Source organism: Mirounga angustirostris, unplaced genomic scaffold (assembly GCF_029215605.1).
Source record: "Mirounga angustirostris isolate CCGP_5_RB_7025 unplaced genomic scaffold, mMirAng1.0.hap1 SCAF_12, whole genome shotgun sequence".
Taxonomy (NCBI): Eukaryota; Metazoa; Chordata; class Mammalia; order Carnivora; family Phocidae; genus Mirounga; species Mirounga angustirostris.
Genome location: NW_026991720.1, coordinates 1,506,888 through 1,533,591, shown reverse-complemented (window position 1 = coordinate 1,533,591; position 26,704 = coordinate 1,506,888). Strand labels below are relative to the sequence as shown.

The 26,704-nt window shown below is 49.5% G+C and overlaps 1 protein-coding gene and 1 long non-coding RNA gene across 13 annotated transcripts in view; one reads left to right on the top strand and one right to left on the bottom strand.

The window, feature by feature from the left end:
- Window positions 1-4,992: 4,992 nt before the first annotated feature.
- Window positions 4,993-12,144, bottom strand: LOC123835134 (uncharacterized). The gene is made up of 3 exons (XR_006788654.3): window positions 11,876-12,144; window positions 9,211-9,250; window positions 4,993-6,915 (listed from the first exon to the last, which is right to left on the bottom strand). It is a non-coding gene; the product is annotated as an uncharacterized LOC123835134 (long non-coding RNA).
- Window positions 12,145-12,243: 99 nt separating this feature from the next.
- Window positions 12,244-26,704, top strand: part of DNAJB6 (DnaJ heat shock protein family (Hsp40) member B6) — a 68,399-nt gene continuing 53,938 nt past the window's right edge. For 4 of the 12 annotated variants that reach the window (XM_064575653.1, XM_064575649.1, XM_064575660.1 and 1 more), the window contains exon 1: window positions 12,244-12,404. The gene's annotated coding sequence lies outside the window, so the exon portion shown is untranslated. The remainder of the gene's footprint in view (window positions 12,405-26,704) is intronic. The other 8 variants (XM_064575651.1, XM_064575654.1, XM_064575655.1 and 5 more) reach the window with 3 other exon arrangements.

Below are 26,704 nucleotides of genomic sequence, written 5' to 3'. Positions count from 1 at the left end.
TAGTAGCTGTCGCAATGGACGTGAGGTAGTAAACAATGTGGAATTTTGTCCTGGAGGAGGACTTCTCAGCCTCTGGTTTGTCTTCTCGATTTTCTATAACTGAGATTTTTGAACAGAAGTTTTTAATTCTAATGAAGTCCAAAATACCAATTGTTTTCTTTTTGACAGATGCTTTTAGTGTCCTGCACAATCTCTGCCGATGAAAGTCTGAAAGATTTTTCACTTGTATCTTCTTCTAGAAGGTTTACAGTTTTAAATTGACATTTGGGTCTCCAAGGCACTCCGGCACTCCGGAACTCTGGGATGCATCATCCAGGGAATATTTGTGGTCATGCACAGTGTGCAGGTCAACTGCTTGGCAAGATGAACCAGATACTGAGGCATTTTATGGATATTTTTGCCACTTAAATTACTCGAATGCATGGTTTGGTGATGTGACTGCCGTGGAATTAGTCAGCCACATAGGGATCAAAGAAAAGCAACTGGAATTAATAAGAACCTACGGAGAGATTTTAGCAGTGCGCTCTTCTTTTGTTTCTAGATGTTGGGGTGTGTAGTTTCTTTCTATATCCATTTTCTAGAAATTCTGAATATATAGAAATGATTTGTGAAGTAATCACTATTATCCGTATTTCGTATCACTCTGTGTCTAGTGATGAGCAGGGCTCCTGAACCAGGAGCAGAACCTCAGGGGGGCCTTGTATGGCCCAGCGCCTCCTGGTCTTCAGGAGCTCGAACCTCTCCAGGCGCAGGGGTGATGTGATTTGCTGCAGAGTCTGAACATGGAGTAGCGTGCTGGGTTTGCGGGGAGCTCGGCCTTTGCATGTTTCATATTCAACTTTTGTGCTCATTTAGTGGGAAGAGTGTGACATCCTCAGTAAAGTGTCAGGACTGAGTCAGAAGCTTCACAGTACCAGTCAATCAAAGCCTGGCCTGACCCCCTTCCAAGGGCAAACAGACACCACACACTTTCTTCCCTGAATCAGGAAATGCGTAACCGCCCACAGCTAATGCTTAGCAAGCATGACCTTGTGCAGGACGCATCACAGGGGTTTACACACGGCTCCCCTTTTCCTGGGCCTGTTGATTCTACACGTGGATACATCCTCACGGTATAGGATTCAAGCAGTAAACATCTGGGTCCCCCTTCACAGCTTTACCCACATCTACGCTGCTTCCCAGGCCCGAGCCTCCAATCATTTTCTACTCCTGTGTACCCTCCCACGCCCTGCAACTTTTTTTGAAAAATCTTAAAGCTGTAGAATGAAAATTTCATATTTTTCACTTAGATCCATCAATTATTAATGTTTTGCCACATTTTCTCTCTTTATATATTCGTACATATGCATTCTGTCCGAGGCTTACTTTAAATGACTGAGCACGTGTGTGTGTTTGCTGGATGCTGGGTGTGTGTGGTATGTGTCATTTAAAATAAGCACTTTACAAATGTCACAACGTTTCACCTCCAACATGTAGCACCTGAAAACAAGGCAGTACTCTTCATTTCTCTAGAAATGTAACCGGCACGTAACCAGGAATGTCCTAAGGAATAAGGGAGAAATTCATACTAAAGACACTGGGTTCTTCTTTTTGATCCTTTAAAAAAAGACACATAGGGCGCCTGGGTGGCTCAGTTGGTTAAGCGACTGCCTTCGGCTCAGGTCATGATCCTGGAGTCCCGGGATCGAGTCCCGCATCGGGCTCCCTGCTCAGCAGGGGGTCTGCTTCTGCCTCTGACCCTCCCCCCTCTCATGTGCTCTCTCTCTCAGTCTCTCTCAAATAAATAAATAAAATCTTTAAAAAAAATAAAAAAATAAATTAAAAAATAAATTAAAAAAGACACATAAAAAACTCCAACAGAATCTAAATATAAACTACAACCCTCTGTTGTCCCAACCCCAGCCGTCCCCATATACTTTCTGTGCACACTAGGGTCATGGTGTACATTCTGTTCTGAGCTCAACAGTGTGTGTTGGAGCTCTTGTGGTCACATACAGATCTGTCCCATTAATGTTTTATTTTTAAAATGGTTTTGGAAAAGTTTCAATAGGTGATACATTTACTAGTTTAACAGTCTAACTAGAGAAACGTTCAGGGACAAGTCTCGTTTTCATCCTTGGTCCTGCCTTCCCTGTGCACCTCCCCCCCCACCCAGTGTTTGGGGTTTGATCTCAGAGCTCCCTAAGCCAACTGGAGCTTTGCTTCTTCTTTCCCTTTTCACACAAAAGGTAGGGCACACACACTGGCCACACTTAGGCTTTTTCCACTTAGCAATAAATATGTCTTGGTGTTAAGATAACATGATTTCTAAGAATATATGTGTAGGTGGGTCTGAATAACCCTGCAGTATGTGGACAGACTGTTTCAGGTGTTTGACCAAGAATTAAGCTGTTATTTCTTTTTTTCTTTTTTAAGATTTTATTTATTTAGGAGAGAGAGAGAGAGAGAGAGAATGAATGGGGGAGGGGCAGAGGGAGAAGCAGGCTTCCAACCAAACAGGGGCTCGATCCCAGGACCCCGGGATCATGACCTGAGCCGAAGGCAGGTGCTCAACTGACTGAGCCACCCAGGCGCCCTTAAGCAGCTATTTCTGATACAAACTGTGGGCAGTGTGTTTTGAGGGCAGGAAATCTAAACTGTAAACTGCTTATATATGTCAGCTTCTTTGCGGGTGATGAAGTCTTGGGTGGCCTTTGAGATTTTTGATTGACATGTGTTTCCTAGAGGCTTTGGAGGTGGTGTTTTTGTTAAAGGAAAATACATTAAATATGTATGTGAAATAGCGCATTCTCATAGAATACCTTGTGTTTTCGTGATTCCTTTTATCTGGGGATCTCAAAGAACTATTCCAACATCCATGGAGGTATGGTAGCTGTCACTCTTTGTATTTTACAGGCAGGGAAACTGAGGCTCACGGCATGGTAAAAGTCACGGCATCATCAACATTGACGTTTTATAGGGCGTTCAGGGGACGCCGGGCACAAGGGTAAATTCAGGTATCATGCCAGGTGGCCACTACTCAAAAGCAGTTGGTTTGGGTGCCTGGGTGGCTCAGTTGGTTAAGCGACTGCCTTCGGCTCAGGTCATGATCCTGGAGTCCCTGGATCGAGTCCCGCATCGGGCTGTCCCGCATCGGGCTCCCTGCTCGGCAGGGAGTCTGCTTCTCCCTCTGACCCTCCTCCCTCTCATGCCCTCTGTCTCTCATTCTCTCTCTCTCAAATAAATAAATAAAATCTTTAAAAAAAAAAAAAAGCAGCTGGTTTTCCTTCTCAGGCCGCTGGGTTAGTCCTCTGTTCTTTCCCCATTTCCTGAAAGAACCCAACTGCCCCAGAGACGGCAGTGTGAGAGCTTCAAGATTTAATGAGTTCCTCACTATTCCTGTTTCCTTTCAGAAGATTAGGGAACTTCTCTACTGCTCAACTCTCACGCATGTGCACCGTGTCTCGCAACCCCCCGTGTTCCCTAAGATCGTCCATCTCCGATCGCCACGCTGACTCCTTCCCAGTGGTCCCACCTGTCTCGACCTTTTCTTCTTCCTGTGTTTTGAAGGAACAGCTGTAAATCCCTCTTTTTCAAAGTGAGTTCCCTGCGTTCAAGCTTTGTCCTGAAGCTCTGGACCTCCTCCGAGAAGGAACTCCTTTACCGATTGCTTTTCTCTCCTGTTCTGTTGTGCCCACTGGCTTTGGCTGGAAATGTGCTGGAGGGCCTTTGGGGGCAACAGCAGAAACAACAAAACACAACTGGAGAAACCCCAAGCCTTTCCTTGACCTTCCTTCTCCAGCCACTGACTTTCTTCCTTGGTCTATTCCAGGACAAATGCCCCCAACCCTGCCTGGGTCCCCATGAAGCACCCCTCTGCCATTCGGACTGTTGTATAAGTACCGCGCGCTAACCGATTGCGCCACTGGAGCTCCCCCCCTCTGCCATTCGGGGCAAGGACCAGACTCCTGCAGGTACCCATCAAAGGCCACCCGCACTTTCATCCTGAATGTTCTGATCTCTCCTTTGTTTTGAACTTGGTATTAACCCAGCCTTTTTTTCCGCACCATTTCCTGGGCTCCCCTGCTGCCTGCTACCCCTCCTTTAGCTTCTCCTTCTCCTCCCAGGTGAGGAGCCTCTCAGACCTCGATTTTGTTGCTGGAATTGTCTGCCTTCCCGTAGTTCTTGGTCACGCCGCTTCCAAGAATGAAGGGGTAGACCAGGCAAGAGTGGTGGGCAGCAAAGCAATGTTTACTGAGCGATAGTACAAAGCTCCCAGAGAGGGAGGGGGCCCGAGTGGTTGCCCTCGGAGTTTCTTTTTTTTTTTTTTTTTTAACGATTTATTCATTTATTTGAGAGAGCGAGAATGAGAGGGAGTACATGAGAGGGGGGAGGGTCAAAGGGAGAAGCAGGCTCCTCGCTGAGCAGGGAGCCCGATGCAGGACCCGATCCTGGGACTCCAGGATCATGACCTAAGCTGAAGGCAGTTGCTTAACCAACTGAGCCACCCAGGCGCCCGCCCTCGGAGTTTCTAAGTTTAGGGGTTTTCATGCACTCTTCTGCGGCACATTCTTTTTTTTTTTTTTTTTAAGATTTTATTTATTTATTTGACAGAGAGACACAGCGAAAGAGGGACCACAAGCAGGGGGAGTGGGAGAGGGAGAAGCAGGCTTCCCGCCTAGCGGGGAGCCTGATGCGGGGCTTGATCCCAGGACCCTGGCTGGGATCATGACCTGAGCCGAAGGCAGACGCCCAACGACTGAGCCAGGCGCCCCTCTGCGGAACATTCTTAAGCAACCAGGGTGTACTCAGTTGTGCCAATCATGGCTTTGATCACACATCTGTCTACCTATCAGATTCATGTCTACATGCTGATGGTCTTTTTTTGCTGACATCTGGGGACTTGTGTCTTAACTGCCCCTTGCCTGTGCTAGGCGATGTAGTTTTTGAATATTTTTTGGTGAGGTCTGATGTGGTCCAGAGTGATGACCTAGAAAGAATTCTTGCGACGCCTTTGGTGCAAAATGGTTTTATTAAAGCACAGTGACAGGACCTGTGGGCAGAAGGAGCTGCTGCCCTGGGAATTTTTTTTTTTTAGGCTTTTTTTTTCTATGTTATGATAGTCACCATACAATACATCATTCGTTTTTGATGTAGTGATCCACAATTCATTGTTTTCATATAACACCCAGTACATGCTCTCCTTAATACCCATCACCGGGCTAACCCATCCCCCTACCCCCCTCCCCTCTAAAACCCTCAGTTTGTTTCTCAGAGTCCATAGTCTCTCATGGTTCGTCTCCCCCTCCGATTCCCCCCGTTCATTTTTCCCTTCCTTCTCCTAATGTCCTCCATGCTATTCCTTATGTTCCACGTATAAGTGAAACCGTATGATAATGAGTAGCAATTGATTCTATTCTTTGGGGTTGGGGGAAGTAAAGATAAGGAAAGTTCCAAAAGGATTTTCATATGCTAGAGAAGATTCACAGGATACTGGAGACCTGGCTATTATCAAACTAAGGTTGCTTTTCCCTCTGGCAGAGCATTAACATGAAGACTGGAGCTTCCTGCAGGAACACGATACTCTGCCTGCCTCAAGTATTTGTCAATGGGCTGCAGGTGATAAGGACATTTAATTTTATCTGTGTTTCCTTCTGCCTTCGTTTCCCACATCAGTGGGGACACAAGCCTTGTGGTTGTCTTATTTAAGGATGTTTTGCAGAAATCTTTTCTGCCAAGGCTGCAGAACAGAGTGCTGGTGGGGTCCTGTCTAAGTGCAGAACAGGACGTCAGTGCAGTTTTATTTTAGCTGTCCTCACTCCTTATTTTCTTGTTGGGGACCCCGGCTCTGACGACCTACCTGTCCCACCAAGTCCTCTAACAATTTCAGCTTTGATGGGTCTTTGAAGCCCCAGGTAATAACTGGTGACCTTGTCTTCCCTGTAGTTTTAGTTACACCCCCTTCACCATGCTCCCTCCTCAGGGCCCACACCTTAGCTCTCTCTTCACTCCCCCAAGCCGGCCCCTCCCTTGATTACCCAGTGTCTATGCCCATCTCCCGGTTAAATACCTTAGCTGTGCGGAATTGAGTTTATTTTCCCTTTCCTTGGCCCTAGCACGTCTGGTCGAGCAGATCCTCATGACTGCTCCTGTGGAGTCCGGAACACTTCCAAAGTTGTCAGCGTCGTGGTTTCTTTCAGTTGTCCCAACATGATTTGCCGCCGCCCGCTCTCTTGGGACAAATGCTGCCCCTCGCTCATTCCTCAAGGCCCCTTTCACTTGCGAAGGGAACCCTCAGCTGCAGAGGTTACAATGTTCCGCCACAGAAGGAAGGAAGAAGTCTGGTAGCAACACATTCTAGCTGCATGCTCTTTCCGCAGGGCGTCCGCTGTCAGCCCCGGTCCTTGGCTGCCCACAGTCACTGGGGAATCTCGTGAACTTCTGCACCAATGCTCTTCTCCTCAGAGAAGCCTCTTACCCATAACGTAGCTGGGTCACAGGGAGTGCATGAGCACCTGGTTCCAGGGGTCCCAAACACAACAGGTTCAGCCACTGGCCGCTGACAAAATCCAAAGGTAGAGAGATGAGTGGCGGCGAAAGAAGAATTTACTTCAGTGAGGCCAACGCTGGGAAGACAGCGGGCTAGTGTCTCAAAGACACTAGCTGGAATACTTCTGGGTTTATAGAAGGAAAATGTGGGGCAAAGGAGGGTGGGTCCCTGCAGGCCCTAAAAGTCAAATGGATCACTGTTTTGGAGTCAATCACGCAGGGGTCTCGCTGGCCCAGGCAGTCCTTATGCTCCAGGGGGGAGTTTCGGTTCCCACCAGAGAATGCTTTGTCCTCAGGGTCTTCCGCCTAAGCCAAGGGACCAGCTGGAAAGAAGAACCCACTGGAAAGTTTGAAGTCAGAATGGAGGCAGCCGAAGTCCACTTTCACCTACACACACACACACAGGAATATAATTTTATAAAGATGGTTTCACATTATACCCACTATCTTAATGTATCTTGGATGTGTTTGTTGTCAAGAAATAGAACAGCACTGGGGCGCCTGGGTGGCTCAGTCTTTTTTTTTTTTTTAAAGATTTTATTTATTTGAGAGAGAGAGAGAGAGAAAGAGCACAAGAGGGGGGAGCAGGAGAGGGAGAAGCAGACTCCCTGCTGAGCAGGGAGCCCGATGCGGGACTCGATTCCGGGACTCCAGGATCATGACCTGAGCCGAAGGCAGACGCTTAAAGACTGAGCCACCCAGGGGTGCCTGGGTGGCTCAGTTGGTTAAGCGACTGCCTTCGGCTCAGGGTCCTGGGATCGAGCCCTGCTTCGGGCTCCCTGCTTGGCGGGAAGCCTACTTCTCCCTCTGCCTCTGCCCCTGTTCCTGTACTCTCTCGCTCACTCTCTCTCTCAAATACATAAATAAAAAAATCTTAAAAAAAAAGAAAGAAATAGAGCAGCATTATTATCTTTATGGCTGGCCTGGTTATTTCCTGGGAAGGAGCAGCTGGTTGTCTGGCAAAGCTGTGATCAATAACCTTGTAGGTACCCTTTGTTCTCTTTCTTTCCTGCATTTATCGTCTTTGGGAAATTTCTACAAATGTTGTTCTTGAATCAAACATAAATTTCACAGTTTGATAAAAATTGCCAAGCTGTCATTCAGGACCTTCAGCTGGGGTTCTCCGACTCTGGGATGGGCTTGGCCGGGTGAGTGTGCGCAGGGTGTGTGTGAGGTCTGCCGATTCCTTCCTGTCAGGTGCACGTTTTTCTGGGGAGAAGTTTGTACCTTTTATCAGCTTCTCAAAGAGGCCGTGACACAGAAGAACTATCATTTACTGAGCATTACTCTGGGCCAGGCTGAGATGACCTCACCGCAAGCTTATTATCCCCATTTTACAGATGAGGCAACCAAGTCACAGAGTCTCCCTAGTCTTCTGCCCACCCTGCAAACCACAGGTGTGTCTATGCTTGGCTTCCCTTTCCCACCAGATAGGGAGTAAAGTCCTTGCCGTCCACACAGGCAATTATTTTCCATCCTCAGGGTTTGAAGCCTTTGTACCCAGCAGGCTGACCTGCGCACTCCCTGCAGGCCGCCTTCCTGCTCGGCACTCTGTCTCCTCATCCCTCTCTAAAAATGTGCTTCAGCCCAGTTTAAATCCTTGCTGTTCCATTTTGAGGTGATCCTACTCTGGAGTTTCCAGTAGCATCACCATCTGGGCTAACATTAATCTTGGAATAAATCCTCAATCTTATTTTGAAAGATTCTTCCTGTTTTTTACTTAAAAGAGTTTTTTTTTCTTTTAAGAGTCACTTAAATGTTGCCATGTCATTTAATGTTCAAATAATGCCATGTCATATAATGTTTATTTCTGTACACCCAGAGCACCACGTGGATCCCATCAGGGCGGGAGCCTTGTTTTGTCCTAGTTGGTTTTTCTTTTTGTTCCTACTTGGTTTTTTGATAATACAGTTCACTGCACTGACAGATGTTTTAATAATTTTTTTTTTTTGGAGGGAGGATGAACAAGTTATTTGTAGCTAGCCTGCCACTTACTATTTAAAATTCATGTTTCAAAAAATAAAATAAAATTCATGTTTCTGTCCTGTCTGCATTTCAAGATGAGCTCACACTTGCTGTAGGGACTTATTTAAACATGAATTGTCACATGATAGGACTGCCAGCCCTGGAAGGGACCTGAAACTCCATCAGCCGGCTGGTATATACTGTTACACGTGACAGAGCCAAACTGTGCATAGACCTGAATTAAATTCCAGTCTCTGCTTGGGTTTTATCGTGAGGTGTCCATACCAATAGCAAATATTGTGTTATTCCTTCCTTTTGACCATTCTTATAACCTACTAAAAGAAAGAATAGGAAACTGACTCAGATAAAGACATTTTTTTTGCTTTCTTTTGCTAACTGGTCACTTACTAAAAACTATGGTGTAAGTGATACAATGAATATTTAAGAAACACAAGAAAAGATGGGCGCCTGGGTGGCTCAGTTGGTTGAGCGACTGCCTTTGGCTCAGGTCATGATCCTGGAGTCCCTGGATCGAGTCCCGCATCAGGCTCCCTGCTCAGCGAGGAGCCTGCTTCTCCCTCTGACCCTCCCCCCTCTCATGTACTCTCTCTCATTCTCGTTCTCTCAAATAAATAAATAAATCTTAAAAAAAAAAAAAAAGAAACACAAGAAAAGAATATACACAATATAAAACAATCTTTTGTTTTTAAGTAGTACCAGGGAGCAAGAATTCCTCTTCTCTTCAAGGTCCTTCTACCTGGATCAGGATCAAATTAACATGAGATATAGATTAGCAGGAAAAAAATCAAATTTAACAGCTTACACATGGGGCATCCACAGAGGGAAATTCCAGAGACAGTCAGACAAAATGAGGTATATATGTCATCCCGAATTAAGAAAAAGGTAAGGGTCTGGGACTTTGAAGGAAGGAATGTAATTCACAGGGCAATAAGAAAAAGCAAATGTTTGCTAATTAGCTGTTTGTCCTGCCATTGGATGGGTCCCTCAGATAAAATTTATCTCTGGTAATGACCAGTGTTCTTGGAAAGACTCCCAATTTAGATTCTCCTATGTAATTAAGGAAGGGGCAAAAAAATTCTGTTGAGCCCACAGGGTCCCCGTTGCCTTCAGCTCAAAATAACCTTCATGCCAGAGTGGCCCATCTTGGGGCAGCCTGCCCTTAGGCCCCAGAGTAGGAAAACCTAGAGCCAGGGCTACCTAAGCCTTCCAGATGCCTATAGTGAAGGTTATTAGTCAGATGCTATCAATAAAAAACGTTGAAAGTATCTTTTACTAAAGGATCTCAAGGCCTTAGATCAGTTGGGGAGGTTGGGAGAAGAGTTGTCCCTTCTTTGCTCCTAGGTTCTTTGCTCTTCTACTAAGTAAATTGACCTAAGACCGAGTAACAGGAAGAAAGCAAACAGAAGTTTAACAAAGTCTCCTGCATACATAGGAGACACCCAGGAAAACCGACGGGCTCCCTGAAACGGTCCAAGGCCCCACCTTCAAAACGGCCCGAGCGGAAGCCAGAGGATGGCATGCAGGGGTGGGCGTGGGGGGTCGGCTCCAGGAGGGGAGCGGGAGAGGCGCGCAGGCAGGGGTGGGCGCGGGGGGTCGGCTGCAGGAGGGGAGCGGGAGAGGCGCGCAGGCAGGGGTGGGCGCGGGGGGTCGGCTCCAGGAGGGGAGCGGGCGAGGCGCGCAGGCAGGGGTGGGCGCGGGGGGTCGGCTGCAGGAGGGGAGCAGCAGAAGAGCGCATGCAGGGGTGGGCGTGGGGGGTCGGCTCCAGGAGGGGAGTGGGAGAGGGGCGCATGCAGGGGTGGGAGTGGGGGTCGGCTCCAGGAGGGGAGCGGGCGAGGCGCGCAGGCAGGGGTGGGCGCGGGGGGGGGGTGTCACCGCCAGGAGGGGTGCAGCAGAGGAGCGCAGGCAGGGGTGGGCGCGGGGGGTCCGCTCCAGGAGGGGAGCGGGAGAGGCGCGCAGGCAGGGGTGGGCGCGGGGGGGGGTGTCACCGCCAGGAGGGGTGCAGCAGAGGAGCGCAGGCAGGGGTGGGCGCGGGGGGTCCGCTCCAGGAGGGGAGCGGGAGAGGCGCGCAGGCAGGGGTGGGCGCGGGGGGTCCGCTCCAGGAGGGGAGCGGGAGAGGCGCGCAGGCAGGGGTGGGCGCGGGGGGGGGGTGTCACCACCAGGAGGGGTGCAGCAGAGGAGCGCAGGCAGGGGTGGGCGCGGGGGGTCCGCTCCAGGAGGGGAGCGGGAGAGGCGCGCAGGCAGGGGTGGGCGCGGGGGGGGGGGTGTGTCACCGCCAGGAGGGGTGCAGCAGAGGAGCGCAGGCAGGGGTGGGCGCGAGGGGTCCGCTCCAGGAGGGGAGCGGGAGAGGCGCGCAGGCAGGGGTGGGCGCGGGGGGTCCGCTCCAGGAGGGGAGCGGGAGAGGCGCGCAGGCAGGGGTGGGCGCGGGGGGGGGGTGTCACCGCCAGGAGGGGTGCAGCAGAGGAGCGCAGGCAGGGGTGGGCGCGGGGGGTCCGCTCCAGGAGGGGAGCGGGAGAGGCGCGCAGGCAGGGGTGGGCGCGGGGGGGGGTGTGTCACCGCCAGGAGGGGTGCAGCAGAGGAGCGCAGGCAGGGGTGGGCGCGGGGGGTCGGCTCCAGGAGGGGAGCGGGCGAGGCGCGCAGGCAGGGGTGGGCGCGGGGGGGGGGGTGTCACCGCCAGGAGGGGTGCAGCAGAGGAGCGCAGGCAGGGGTGGGCGCGGGGGGTCCGCTCCAGGAGGGGAGCGGGAGAGGCGCGCAGGCAGGGGTGGGCGCGGGGGGGGGTGTCACCGCCAGGAGGGGTGCAGCAGAGGAGCGCAGGCAGGGGTGGGCGCGGGGGGTCCGCTCCAGGAGGGGAGCGGGAGAGGCGCGCAGGCAGGGGTGGGCGCGGGGGGGGGTGTCACCGCCAGGAGGGGTGCAGCAGAGGAGCGCAGGCAGGGGTGGGCGCGGGGGGTCCGCTCCAGGAGGGGAGCGGGAGAGGCGCGCAGGCAGGGGTGGGCGCGGGGGGTCCGCTCCAGGAGGGGAGCGGGAGAGGCGCGCAGGCAGGGGTGGGCGCGGGGGGTCGGCTCCAGGAGGGGAGCGGGCGAGGCGCGCAGGCAGGGGTGGGCGCGGGGGGGGGGTGTCACCGCCAGGAGGGGTGCAGCAGAGGAGCGCAGGCAGGGGTGGGCGCGGGGGGGGGTGTCACCGCCAGGAGGGGTGCAGCAGAGGAGCGCAGGCAGGGGTGGGCGCGGGGGGTCCGCTCCAGGAGCGGAGCGGGAGAGGCGCGCAGGCAGGGGTGGGCGCGGGGGGTCGGCGCCAGGAGCGGAGCGGGAGAGGCGCGCAGGCAGGGGCTCGCACGCCACGTCCCCCCTGCACAGAAACGCCCGCTTACAAACGGATCGCTTCGGCTCAGACCGACACCTGGGCCCGCAGTTTCTAAACATGACCGCCTGGGCTAATCAACGTCAAAGAGGCCTGTCCCGGGCGGCGGGTTTCCCCGCCAGCCAGCGTTGCAGGCGGCCGCGGCGGGCGGACACTGGGGGAGGCCGACGGCCGCGGGCCAGGCCAGGCCACCTCGACCGGCCGCCGCCGCCCGGGTCGGGGACGCCGGGGAGCGCTCGCGGGGGCTGCTCCCCTCCGCCCCCGCCCAAGTCCGGCCTCAAGGAACCTTCGGGAAGGCGGGCGGGGCGGGCGCATGCGCGGCGACAGGGCCGGGCGGAAGTGCACGTCGCCGCGCCGCCGCCGCATGACGCACTTCCTGTTTGTTGTCGGAGAAAGGAGAGAAAGGAAAGCGCGAGGAGCCGCCGCCGCCGCCGCCGCCGCCACCGCCGCCAGCGCCGCCAGCGCCGCCGTGCCGGAGTCGAAGGGACCCGGCCGCCGCCCCGCCGCGCCTCCCGCTCGCCGCCGGCTCTCTGTCCTCGGTGAGGGCCGCCCGCGGGCGGGGTCGGGCTCGGGCGCTGTGGGGCCGGGGAGTCGGCTCGGGCCGGGGTCGCGGCCCTGGGGCCTGCTGCGGGGCCGGGTTTCGGGGGTGGGCGTCTGCCGGTGGCCAGGGGCCCGGGGTGGGCCAGGGTGGGCGTCAGGCGGGGGGCGCCGGGGCTCGCGGGTCGGGGGTGGACTTCGGGTTCCCGGGGCCGGCGGCTGGGCCTGCGGGTCAGGGGTGGGCGTCGGGCTGGGGCGCGCGGGTCCCGGCGCGGGGCCGGGGGCTCCGCGAGTCGGGGCGGCGTTCGCCCTTGGCCCGCCCCGCGCCGGCGGTTGGGCCGGGGCCCGTGCGGGCCCGGGCTCGGCAGCGGCAGGGGCCCTGCGGCGGGAGGGGCTGTTCTTCCCCTTGTTTTGAAGCCCCGCGGGGATGGCCGTGGAGCCAGAAACGGGGTAGGTTTTCAGGAGGAGCAGCAGCCTCGCGGGAGGCCGCGCCCCGAAGCACGGAGACCAGGAAGCGGCTCCGGGAGCCGCGGAGCCGCGTTCCCGGAACGTCCAGGGAGGTTTCAGAAGTTGGTTGCTGAGCAAAACGTCTGACTTCAGCTGAAAAGGCCGGTTTGCTTGGTTTGACCTCCAAGTGTACCGTAGTTTATAGCAACTTTTGCCCAAGTAAGGAGAGAGTTGACGCAGGAAGAGTCCACTGCAAACCTTGTGTTGTCTCGAAAAGGCCGTCGGCAAGAGATGTGAAGCTCGTCCCTTTCTCGCATCAACTCGGAGGGGACGTGGCCGTGGGGGACGGTCACAGCAGCGCGAGGGCTCGGGGCCGCCGCGTTTCTCACCCTTTCTGTCTCAGGTCTGGCCGGCGTCTTAGAAGGCTGGCAAGTGTTAGTAAAGATTGGGGTTAAACGCCCCACAGCGACGACAAAAAGTGACAACAGAAGGAGGGAGAACAAAACCTTACCACTTGAACTTGTTGCTGATTGCTTTTCAGGTCTAATCATTGTTTCTAGTGATCATGCGCATCATGTTTGAGTCCCGTCTCTCCCAGGCTCTAGCCCACCCTCAGGTTTCCCCTGGGACATTTAATCCGGACTTCATGCTGCTTTGGGTGTTTGTATGGTGTGAAACAAAAAGATGAATGCTTTTTATGCGTATTATCTAGTGAGCTGTGGAATAATCTAGGTTATGCACATGTGAATTCGGGAAGTAAAGGAGCTTGGTGGAGTGGTTTTATAGGTGTGCGGGCTGAGAAGTTGGATTTTGAGATGGGCCTAAGCAGCCTCGACTTTTTGCTGTAGAAGATGGCAAGATTGGGAGTTCAGGAGCCTTTAAAGAATTTAAGATGAGGTCAGCACCCTTTAAAAAAAAAAATCTGTGTTTTAAATTTGTGACACTGATATATTTGAGAGGTATTTCTGGCGGCAGGACAGACTTAGCTGGAGGGCTGGGTGGGGAGTATTGTTTGAGTAATATTCTGAAGACTAAATTATGGACAGGGAATGGCAATGTACCTGCAGTTAAGTGACATACAATAGCTTTTCTCTTTCAGCATACCCATTATTTTTTGTAGGTGTAAGAATTAGAAGTAGAACCATTTTCGTCTGTATTAACTCTGTTTTGGACAGTTTTAAACAAATACAATTGTTACAAATACAGTTCCCCACCATCAGTAGTTTTTGATCCAACAGACTCAAAAACCAGTTTTGGGGTGGGATGGCATGTGCATATTTTTTAGTTTTAAAGAGGGCTTTTTTTTTTTTTTTTTAAAGATTTTATTTATTTGAGACAGAATGAGAGAGAGCGAGCACATGAGAGGGGGGAGGGTCAGAGGGAGAAGCAGGCTCCCTGCCGAGCAGGGAGCCCGATGTGGGACTCGATCCAGGGACTCCAGGATCATGACCTGAGCCGAAGGCAGTTGCTTAACCAACTGAGCCACCCAGGCGCCCTAAAGAGGGCTCTTTAAAACTCAGTGAGTTATTTATTTAAGGATTTTATTTGAGAGAGAGTGAATGAAAGAGAAAGAGCACACGGGCAGAGGCAGAGGGAGAAGCAGCAGCAGACTCCCCTGCTGAGCACGGAACCGGACCTGGAATTCAATCCCAGGATCCTGGGATCATGACCTGAGCAAAAGGCAGTTAACCGACTGAGCCACCCAGGCACTCGCAGTGAGTTATTTTAAATTCAGTTTTTCAGGGTTGCAGTGTAATGCTGACTGTTACCTTGGTGATGTTCCCTGTTACCTTCCACTGGTGGGCCTGCCTATGAAAGGTCAGCTGCTGTGTTGGTTAATGGTTAAGATGACATGCCTTTTCTGATGTCTGTTGGTAAGGATCAGGTGAATGGAATCAGCTTCTTTTTGTAAGTTGATATTTTGACAGGATATATGAAAATCTTTTTTTTTGTTTTTTTTTTCTTATCTCGGAAATGAATCTAATTTAGGGTGGGGGTGGTCCATTAGAAATCTGGTTTGCTTTTAATTTGTCCAGGACACCACCTAGTGGTGAAATGGGCATAATTGCAGGTTGATTAGGGAATTAGGATGGGAACATTGGCAAGAATTAACAAATGCTGTCTTACCTTTGATAAATAGGATTTGTGAGACCTTCAAATTCAGGAGGTAAATGAGAAGAACAGCAAGGTTGGTGATGATAAGAACAGTGGTAGAAATAATGTAGGAATGGAAGGACAATTGATTGTAATCTCTGCCCCCAACTTGGGGCTTGAACTCCAACCCCAAGATGATGAGTCACACGTTCTTACCAACTGAGTCAGCCAGGTGCCCTGGAAAGACCATTTAAAGCCTAATTGGAGGGGCGCCTGGGTGGCTCAGTCGTTAAGCGTCTGCCTTCGGCTCAGGTCATGATCCCAGAGTCCTGGGATCGAGCCCCGCATCGGGCTTCCTGCTCTGCGGGAAGCCTGCTTCTCCCTTTCCCGCTCCTCCTGCTTGTGTTCCCTCTCTCGCTATGTCTCTCTCTGTCAAATAAATAAATAAAATCTTAAAAAAAAAAAAAAAAGCCTAATTGGAGGAAATGACTTAATGGGTAACTCAGCTTGGAGAACTGTGATGCTTTTATTATATATTGATTATAGGTATTTTTCAAACTTTGTGTTTTTGGAGGGGGCATACAAAATCACAGTTGACCCTTTTTGTCTTATTTTTATTTTATTTTTATTTTATTTTTAAGATTTTATTTATTTGACAGAGACAGACACAGCGAGAGAGGGAACACAAGCAGGGGGAGTGGGAGAGGGAGAAGCAGGCTTCCCATGGAGCAGGGAGCCCGATGTGGGCCTCGATCCCAGGACCCTGGGATCATGACCTGAGCCGAAGGCAGATGCTTAACGACTGAGCCACCCAGGCGCCCCAGACCCTTTTTGTTTTAATATCCTACCTAAGAAAGAAGTAAGTTAAAAAAATACCTATTATTTTTCTTACTATTTCTTTAAATACCTCATTTTTAGGGACGCCTGGGTGGCTCAGATGGTTGAGCACCTGCCTTCGGCTCAGGTCATGATCACAGGGTCCTGGGATTGAGCCCCACATCGGGCTCTGTGCTCAGCGGGGAGCCTGCTTCTCCCTCTGCCTGCCTGTCTGCCTACTTGTGATCTCTCTCTCTCTCTCTGTCGAATAAATAAATCTTAAAAAAATACCTCATTTTTACGTGGGGAAAATTAATTTCTGGAAAAAAAGAATTATAAAGGTAGGGGGCTCCTAGCTGGCTCCGTCAGTGGTCAGTGGTGCGTGTGACTCTTGGTCTCAGGGTTGTAAGTTGGCGCTCCATGTTGGGTCTAGAGATTACTTAAAAATCTTGAAAAAAATTTTAAAGGTAGTTAAAAGGTAAGTAAAAAGGTGGCTAAAAAAAAGTGGAGAGGAGTCTATTTTATTTATACCTCTAATATCTTACTTGAAAAGCTATTCCTTATTTGGGCGTAGCTTGGTTTTTCTCTGAAAACTTTTACTCTCCGAACACTTGTAAAGAGTTTTGGCCATCCTAAGTAAAAAACAGTAGCCACTTTGAAAGGCTGTGAGGCAGTAGAACTGCATGGGTTTGTGGGTGTTTGTTTTTTTTGTGTGTGTGTGTGTATTTGTTTATCAAAATATTCCAGTTTTTTAGGATTCTTAAGTTCAGTTGCAAGGATCAGTTGTATTTGGAAGGGTGATTTTTTTTCAGGTAGCGTGTGATTTTTACCCTTTAAAATTCTCATTCTCCCTTTCACCAACAGAGGATTACAGGACCTTCCTGTGTGTTCCTCTAGGTTAGGCCTGGAATCATCACTTCTGTGCTCCGTTTGTGCCTAAGGTATCGTCCCAGACCCACAGTGCTGAGAAAACCTTGTTTGGATTGGATCCTTCCTGGTTTGTCTTTGTCCTCATTACCCTTCTGTGATTAATAATGGAATCCAGACTTTAGGAAAGTTAGGGGCAAAAATACCCAATTTGAGTTCACAAGTACCAGGACTGGGTACTTGCCACATGTTCTATTTTAATGAAAGGAGGTTAGTCGTGACCGTAAGTGCCTAATAGTTGATAATTACCCGTTTTGGCAATCAGTTGGTCTCAGATCTTGAGTTCAGGGGAAGTAGCTTCCTTGTTTGTTTCAGGAATACTTGAGGGCATATTGGGTAACAAGATAGATATATAAGTAGATGGTTTGTGATAAGGAATGATAGTTCACTTCGGTGTGGGTGCGGCCCCCCCCCCCAGTATTATGGGAATTCTTAGGTAATGAAATGACACATAGGGAACTTCTCTAGATTTTTTTCTTTTTTCTTTTCTTTTTCCTTTTCTTTTTTCTTTTCTTTCTCTCTCTCTCTCCAGCTCCCCCTCTCCCTCCCTCTCTCTCTCTCTCCTTTTCTTTCCCTCCCTCTTTAAAATTTTATTTATTTGACGAAGCAGGCACAAGCAGGGGGAGCGGCAGAGGGAGAGGGAGAAGCAGACTCCCGCCTGAGCAGAGAGCCTGATGCCTGAGCAGAGAGCCTGATGCGGGGCTCCATCCCAGGACCCTGAAGGCAGATGCTTATCCGACTGAGCCACCCATGTGCCCCTGGATTGATTTATTTATTGTTAAACGTCTTGTGGGCTTTCATTTCCATTAAGCAAACAGTATTCCACTAAATTAGCTTCATGCCACACAAGAATTAAACATTTAAAAAAATGGTTTCTGGGGGCACCTGGGTGGCTCAGTCGGTAGAACGTGTGACTTTTGATCTCGGGTTGGTTATAAGTTCGAACCCCATGTTGGGTGTAGAGATTACTTAGAAATAAAACCTTAAAAATGGTTTCTTTACAGTTATCCTTTTTCTGAGTTAATAGAAGTAATGAGTATTTTGATTTGTTGGGTTTTTAGGCTAAAGATAGGGAATGTGTTCAGTGGATAATATGACCTTTTGCTCGAGTTGTTAAAAATAATGTATAATGAGTGGCAGTCTGTGGGTGGATAAGAAAAGGCATTGTGCAAGAAGGAGGTTTTCTCCCATTTTCAGCATTGAGTCTCAGATTGGAAAGGAACAAAGGAGGTTTTTGTTTTTTTGCAAGCAGAGCAAGGTTTGTTAGATGTTAGGTGGAGAGGTATTTAAGAAAAGTCTTGTGGAAAGAGGGCCACTTCTGTCAGTAACATCTTATTTGGTGGGTGGCCAACACCTTGGAATGTGGAGGTGTCTGAGTCGTATACCACGCTTGAGTACCTTGACTCGGGGATAGTCTTCAGAGGTCTAAGAGGATGATGTATTTATGGCAGTCACATTGGGCACATGTATTCTTGAGGTTTCCCTCTCCTTTACAAAGTAGTAAAAGCAAGGTTTCGTTACTGAAGGGGGCCAAATAAGCTGTGCAGAAAACGGCTTTTTAGAGCTAACTCATCCTGGAGTACCTTACATAGCTCATCAAATAACACTGATGTATTTATAGTCAAAGCTGATAGTAGAGAAGTTTCACGGACGAGAGTACACAGAAGCCAAGCAGTGCCGCCTCAGTCACATGAGGTCCCCTAGGTAAAGGGAATATTAAGAGAGGGTTCTGGTCCCATGTTTTCTCTGAGACCAGCCTTCATGCTTCATCTTTGCCTTATCCCGCAGAGATCATTTCTGTCTACAGCTTGTTTGTGGGGTGGGGGTGGGCTGGGGAGGGAGGTGGTATTTGGGAGGGGATAGTAAATTTGTACTGGTTTAGTGGTTTCCTTGGATATTTTGTTACATTTAACTTATATCTTTGTTTTGGAGCAGGAGTATTCTCTTTGTAGCTAGAGCTTTTCTTTTTCTGCGGATTGTTGCCTGCAGTTGATAAGGAGTATTTGATTCAAGGGGCTGTATTCTTAGAAGTTGTCCATGCAGGGCGCCTGGGTGGCTCAGTTGGTTAAGCGACTGCCTTCGGCTCAGGTCATGATCCTGGAGTCCCGGGATCGAGTCCCGCACCGGGCTCCCTGCTCAGCAGGGAGTCTGCTTCTCCCTCTGACCCTCCCCCCTCTCATGTGTTCTCTCTCTCTCTCTCTCTCAAATAAATAAATAAAATCTTTAAAAAAGAAGAAATTGTCCATGTACTTAGAGAAAAATGAGGTGGTTAAATTGGTCAGAGGAAGTCTTAAAGAGTGAATAAAGTGAGTTTTTGAAGGTAACCAAGAGGTTTGGGAGCCCAGAGAGTACCTTTCTGGTACTTTTTCAATGATACACAGGAATAGAAGTTAGTAAAGGCAGTTTGGGTGGGAAATCTATGCACTTTTTTCTCTTGATAGTAAAGGGGAAATCTCAGATACTTAGAGAAAAGGACCAGACCTTATTTTACCCAGAATTCTACCATCAAGAATTCTCTAGTAATAAAACGTGTAATGCAAATAATAATAGCTTAATTCACCTGTGGAGTAGCTGTAGGAGATGGTAGCTTACTTTGCTTTGAGAATCAGAACTTGGTGTTTTGGTATCCAGGTCATCATATATGGGTTAAAGTAGCAAGCAACAGTAGAGGAATGGTATTATGAATCACCAGCCTTCACTCTGAGGGAGCATCTTGGGCACTGTGCGTGTTTATACCCCAGCTCATTTTTCATAATTGTAACATCTACTCGGAGAAAGTGAGAATTTTCTTTCTTTTTTTTTTTTTTTAAGAATTTATTTGGCAGCGAGAGAGGGAACACAAGCAGGGTGAGTGGGAGAGGGAGAGGCAGGCTCTCCGGCTGAGCAGGGAGCCCGATGCGGGCCTCGATCCCAGGACCCTGGGATCATGACCTGAGCTGGAGATGCTTAATGACTGAGCCACCCAGGCGCCCCGGAGAAAAGAATCTTAATGGGCAGGGTTGAACCCTTAGGAGTCAGACGGAAGAGACCCTTAATCCAAAGACTGGGAAGAAGGCATTCACGCTTAGTGGGCAGGTGTGTTGTGAGGACTAATCTCTTTATTCCAGCAGCTATCTCCTCAGATGAGCCAAAGCTTTAGACCACAGGATTCGTCTCTGTGTTGACAGGACTGTCGAAATGGAACCGAAATGACGTGGGAATCCATCTTTCTAGAGAGAAACTAGTCCATGATCATTTGGGTACAGTATAATGGATACAGGCTTCTCCTTGAGAAGATGAGATAAGGATATATAATATGTGGCATATATTGGGCATACAGTAACATTTCACTATTTTGCTAATTTGGTTTAGTCAGAGTTCATTCTGATAAGTAGACTGGCAGCCTTGGGTTTGTATTCTAGATGAGTACTTGTATCGATCATCTGGGGTACTTGTTTAAAATGCAGACTCACAGGCTAACATAGTATTAGGTGAGTTGGCTTCTTTTGGATCGGACCTAAGAATTTTCTTTTTTTAAAGATTTTATTTATTTATTTGACAGAGAGAGACACAGCGAGAGAGGGAACACAAGAAGGGGGAGTGGGAGAGGGAGAAGCAGGCTTCCCGCGGAGCAGGGAGCCCGATGGCGGGGCTCGATCCCAGGACCCTGGGATCATGACCTGAGCCGAAGGCAGATGCCCAACGACTGAGCCACCCAGGCACCCCAAGAATTTTCAATTAGACAATTTTTATTCCTTCCCCACACATGCTAGGTGACTCTCTGGAGACTGCCATCTTTGTAGGTTTCTCTTTGTACGTGTTCCTTTTTCTGGAGCCCCCGTGGTGCCTGCCCTGTACTTTCTGGACTTAATGCAGAGTCTGAGTTGCACTCAGTTTTATGTGGGTAGGAGCACTCTATATTGACTGACCCCTGTTTTCAGCCCTAGCAATGTGTGGTACCCAACTGACAAATAGTTAAAGCTTGGCTTCTAGTGGCCTTTGTATGAGTTGGTTTAAAAAAAAAAAAAATTCACGAAGGCCAACATTTAGGTGGAAAAATGGGCAAAGGATGTAGACCCAGTAGTTCAGTGGAAGCATGTCAGATAGCTCTTGAACATGAAAAGATGCTTCGCTTCATGGGTGCAGAATAGAGCAGGCTTCACTCAGCGGGTTGGAAAGTTCAGACGGGTTAGTGCTGTTTCTGAGGGCTGGGGAACCTCAGGCTGCGGACCCCGGTTAGGATGTAAGTGGTGTAGCCTTCGTGGAAGGCAGATAGGCAGCATCTTACACGTTTTTCTGTCGCAGAAAGTCCTGCAGCGTACCTCGGGAGATGCTTGTGCGACACCGTGGTGGTGAGGAGGGCGGCCTCTGTGTGCAGGACCAGGGTCTGCTCTGGACTCCTGGTGCGCACCCCCACTGTGGTGTGCAGCTCTGGCCCCGGGGTGCACAGCGACTCGGGGCCCTGGGTTTCCTGACGCAGACACATGGGACAGCAGTCCTGCCCTTCTGGTGTCGGAGCTAATGCTTGACACAGGACAGGCTCCTTTGTTAGCTGTGTCCCAGTGCCTGCCACCCCCTGGGACCGTTTTCACTGTTACGGGGGAAACTGCCCTGCCGGCGTCTGAGCCGCTGAAGGGCCTCGGCCATGTCGGCTGGGTGCTTCCCGGCTGGCTGCTAACTCTGCTCTTGTTGCCTCCACTTCCACAGGGGTTTGCACTTGTAGACGTGTGTTTTCTCGTTTTGGTGATTTAATCCTGAACTCTTTATTTTTTTTGAGATAAAATTGGCATGTGACAGTGTATGTTTGAGGTGTATTGTTTTATATATTTGTATATTGCAGTGTGATGACCGCTGTGTAGCTAACCCCTTCATCAGGTCACATTGTCACCTTTGTATATTTTTATACTTCACATGTATTTTTTTTTTTTATTTGAGAGAGAGGGAGAAGCAGACTCCTTGCTGAGCAGAGAGCTCAATGTGGGACTTGATCCCAGGACTGTGGGATCATGACCCGAGCCGAAGGCAGATGCTTAACTCACTGAGCCACCCAGGCGCCCTCACATGTATTTTTCATTTGTTAAATTCAACTTTGGGTGCTCTATGAAAAGTTGAATTGGATGCTAATTATTTTTTAAAATTTAATTTTAATTTTTAAAGATTTTATTTATTTGACAGCGAGAGAGCACAAGCAGGTAGAACAGTAGAGGGAGAAGCAGGCTCCCCACCAAGCAGGGAGCCCGATCCCGGGCTCGATCCTAGGACCCTGGGATCATGACCTGAGCTACCCAGGTGCCCCGAATTGGATGCTAATTTATTTATTTATTTTTAAAGATTTTATTTATTTGACAGAGAAAGCACGAATAGGGGGAGTGGGAGAAGGAGAAGAAGTCTCCCCACTGAGGAGGGAGGCCGATGCGGGATTTGATCCCGGGACCCTGGGATCATGACCTGAGCCGAAGGCAGACGCTTAACCATCTGAGCCACCCAGGCGCCCTGGATGCTAATTTAAATGGCTTTCACTGCCTGGGTTTAGCCTTATAGGCAGCAGGTGCATTCAAGTCACATACATTGTTGTTTGGGTGAACACAGATTGGGAAAAAATGGTTTTAGTGTGTTTCCGATGTTGGTACAAGAATTGACCTTCAGGCAAGTAGGTAGTGATGGCCTCCAGAGAGTACTGAGTGTTACTGACCGACCAAACCTGAAAAAGATCCTGGTCTGGACCAAGTGGCAGCCAGTCAGAATGTTTGCTGATTTGCTGAAGTCTCCGTAAAAGTGAAACCTTTGGAAGATTTAATTAGGGAGTGCAAACCCTTTATACACCAACATTTACATTACCGAGTACAGCATACATATTGAGGAATAGATGGGTCTTCAGCTTATTCACCTATTGGAACACGAAGGAACTTTACTATTTACTAGTTCCCTGAAGTTCTGTAGTGCAGAGTAACTCTACCCATTAATTCAGTAAGCCTCATTATTTGTCGGGGACTGGATTACTGAGATCCTAAAGGTAATGTGCTGTGGGTCCTGCCCTCAAGGAGCCTGTGGGTATGATGAGTTGATGAATGTTACAATGGAGGCATGTATAAGATGCAACCCCGTGTCGAGAAAGCTACTCAGAAGTGTGTCCTCGGGTGAGGAGGTAACCTTGACTTTGGATGTGGATGAAGAATGCACCTGGTAGGGGCACAGGGCAAGCATTCCAGACAGAGGATACACTCAGGCCAGAGTGCAGATGGAAGGTGAGGTCTGGTTTGCACATAGGATGAAATCAGGGTGCCAGCCTTGGATGCTGTGTCCCCTGTAAGATGATGTGCACGATAGTTTTTGGTAGTAAATTAATGAAACAACTTTTCTCCATATTGTTGCAGAAAAAATAACTAGCATTTCTAACTTGTGGTTTTTGTGGATATTACAGCATACCCATTAATTTTTTTTAAAGATTTTATTTATTTGACAGAGACGAAAGAGGGAACACAAGCAGGGGGAGGGGAGAGGGAGAAGCAAACTCCCCACCGAGCAGGGAGCCCGATGCGGGACTCGATCCCAGGACCCTGGGACCATGACCTGAGCCAAAGGGGGATGCTCAACTACTGAGCCACCCAGGCGCTTCCCCCATTAATCAATTTTTAAAAATGTTAAAGGTGATAGGCTTGAAAAGTACAAATCAGACCAGGAATAGGTAAAGTCTGTTAAGTGGGAGCCCTTGTAGGGTTTGCATGGGGCACAGACCCGCCCACTGTGGTTCTGTGGTGGGGGTGCTGACAGGTGGGGAGAAGGGAAAGTTGGGGAGATGGGGTAACTGGTGGTTAGTGTAGGTGATTGGTTAATGGAGGTTGGGGGAGGGGGTAACTCTCAGGAGTGCCTGGGTCTCCCGTGTGCTTAGTGGGGTGAGTGGGCAAAGCCATGGCCTGAAGGGGGGCCAGGCTGTCAGCGGCGCGGGAGACGTTGTCAGCCGGGGTCAGAGTGCTCCGTTCAGGCCGGTGATGTCCACAGTGACTGTTGGCTTAATTGCCTTAACATCGGACAAATTCTTGATGTTCACGGGTTTTGCCTGTGCTGGTTGTTGCTGCTTTTGTCTTCCACAAGTTTTCTGCTTTTTGTGGTTTTAATTGAACATTTTATGTGATTCTATTTTCTTTCCTTTTTTTTAGATTTCTTAAGTATTTATTTGTTTGTTTGCATTTTCTTTCCGTTTTAGCATGTTACCCTTTTTACCTTTTTTTTTCTTGCTGGCTGCCCTCGCATCCGCAGTGTACATTCACAACTAACCTAAGTGCGCAGTCACGTGACACTCCAGTGCCTGGTGGGGAGGGCAGGTGCCTTATGACAGCTCCTCATTCTTCCCTCCTGTCCATGCGGTTCTGTTCATTTCACCTACACCTGAACACATGTCCACACAGAAGTACACTGTTGCTGTTTGAAGTGTTCTCTGTGGGATCAATTAAGAATAGGGGAACGTTTATTTTATATCCACTTATCCTTTCTCTGATGCTCCTTACATTGATCTGGGTTGATCTAAGTTTTTGTCCTATCCATTTCCTTCTCTTTGAAGGACTTTTAGTATTTCTCGCACGGCAGATCTGGCAACAAATTCCCTCAATTTTTGTTGGCCAGAGAAAGTCTTTATACACTTTTGAAGGATAATATTGCAGGCTGCAGAATTGGGGGTTGGTTGGTCACCCCCCCGTAGAAATTCATCCCTTTCTTTCTTGTATGGATGCAATTATTTATTTATTTAAAATATTTAATATATTTATTTGACAGAGACAGAGAGGGAACACAAGCAGGGGGAGTGGGAGAGGGAGAAGCAGGCTCCCCGCAGAGTGGGGAGCCCGATGTGGGATTCGATCCCAGGACCCTGGGATCACGACCTGAGCTGAAGGCAGTCGCTTAACCGACTGAGCCACCCAGGCGCCCTATTTATTTATTTTTTAAAAGATTTTATTTATTGAGAGGGAGAGAGAAGGATAGCATGAGAGGGAGGAGTGTCAGAGGGAGAAGCAGACTCCCTGCTGAGCAGGGAGCCCGATGCGGGACTCAATCCTGAGACTCCAGGATCTTAAACCTGAGCCAAAGGCAGTCACTTAACCAACTGAGCCCCCCAGGTGCCCGCAGTTCTTATTTTTGTTTCCTTATAGGTAAGGTGTTTTTTGCCTCTGGCTTTTTTTGTTTTTTTGGTTTTTAAAGATTTTAAAGAGAGGGAACACAAAGCAGGGGGAGTGGGAGAGGGGAGAAGCAGGCTCCTGGCTGAGCAGGGATCCCGATGCGGGGCTCGATCCCAGCACCCTAGGATCATGACCTGAGCCGAAGGCGGACGCCCAACGATTGAGCCACCCAGGCGCCCCTTCCCTCTGGCTTCTGAAGATTTTGTCGTCTTTGATTTTCTGAAGTTGGAGCGTGATAATGCTGAGGTGTACTTTTTTGGCATTTATCCCACATGATGATCTCTGATCTTCTGGATGTGTGGTTTGGTGAATTTGGGGGAAATTCTCATTTATTGCTTCACATTGCTTCAGAGCTGATTGATGCTTCAGAGCACTGTTTACACTCCTTCCTTCCTCCCGCCCTGGTCCCCGCTCTGGTCCCTGCCTGTTGTCCCACAGCTTGTTGGCACACCAATGTCAGTCTGCTTTTCCCCTTGTCCAGTTTTCTGAGTTTCCATCGTTCTGTCGGATTCCTCAGCCATGCCCAGTTTATGAATAAGCTCATCAAAGGCATTCTTCATTTCTGCTGGGGCTTTTGATCCCTGGCATTTCTCTTTGACTCCTAGAATTTTCACCTCTGCTGACATTACCCATCTGTTTTAGCGTGGTGTCTGCATTCTGCATTTAAGCTCTTGGCGTATTAATCCTAGGTTTACCCAGTTCTTGGTGTGATGATTGCGGTATCTGTGCTGTCTGCCCTGTCCGGAGGCTTGCCTGGGCTTGCCTTCTAGTGTGCCTCGTAACGTTTTGTTTAAAGGTGGGCATGAGGGACGTGCCAGAGCAGCTGCGCCCACAGGCCTTCGGTGATGTGGAGGCCAGGTGGGGGGAGCGGAAGGTTTCCACCGTCCCAGGAGTGGGTCTCCACCTTCTAGTCCACTTCACCAGGGTTTTCCAGTTCCCCTCCCTCAGGCGGGACAGGGAGGGTTGGAGGGAACTGGAGTTGGGTATTTCCGGCCGCACCCAGGTACAATGGGCTGTGGTAGAACAGTTTCCCCGAGGGCAGACCTCGAGAAGAACAGAATGTTTTTGGTATTTTTATTTATTTATTTATTTAAAAATTTTATTTGAGAGTGAGCACAGGGGGTGCCTGGGTGGCTCAGTGGGTTAAGTGTCTGCCTTCAGATCACGTCGTGATCTCAGGGTCCTGGGATGGAGTCGTGCATCGGGCTCCGTACTCAGCAGGGAGTCTGCTTCTCCCTCTGCCTCTGCTGCTCCCCCTGCTTGTGCTCTCTTTGTCAAATAAATAAATAAATAAATTTTTAAAAAATATTTTATTGATTTATTTGACAGAGAGCAAGAGAGGGGACACAGGCAGGGGGAGTGGGAGAGGGAGAAGCAGGCCTCCCACGGAGCAGGGAGCCGGATGTGGGGCTCGATCCCAGGACCCTGGGATCATGACCTGAGCCGAAGGCAGACGCTCAACGACTGAGCCACCTAGGTGCCCCTAAATAAATAAAATCTTAAAAAAACATGGAGAGATATGGTACTTACGTTTAGGTACCAATGACCTGTGTGACATGCTTTCTGAAATTCCTGACATTGTGGGTTAAGTTTATTGGAATGAGGTGTAGTTCTTTTGGTTAATGGGGATTAGGTTAGTGGGTTTATCAAAGAGCTGGAGTTAATTTTTTTACCTTGGTCAAGCATATTTTGTTGGAAATTTCATGGATTAATAAACTGGTTGTCCTAAGAAGCATTTCTTTTTTTTTTTTTAATTCATTATAATGTGGGGCTTGAACTCAGAAGCCCGAGGTCAAGAGTTGCACGCTCTTTTGACTGAGCCAGGCAGACGCCCCAGAAGCATTTGTTCTTAACTGAAAGAATAGAAA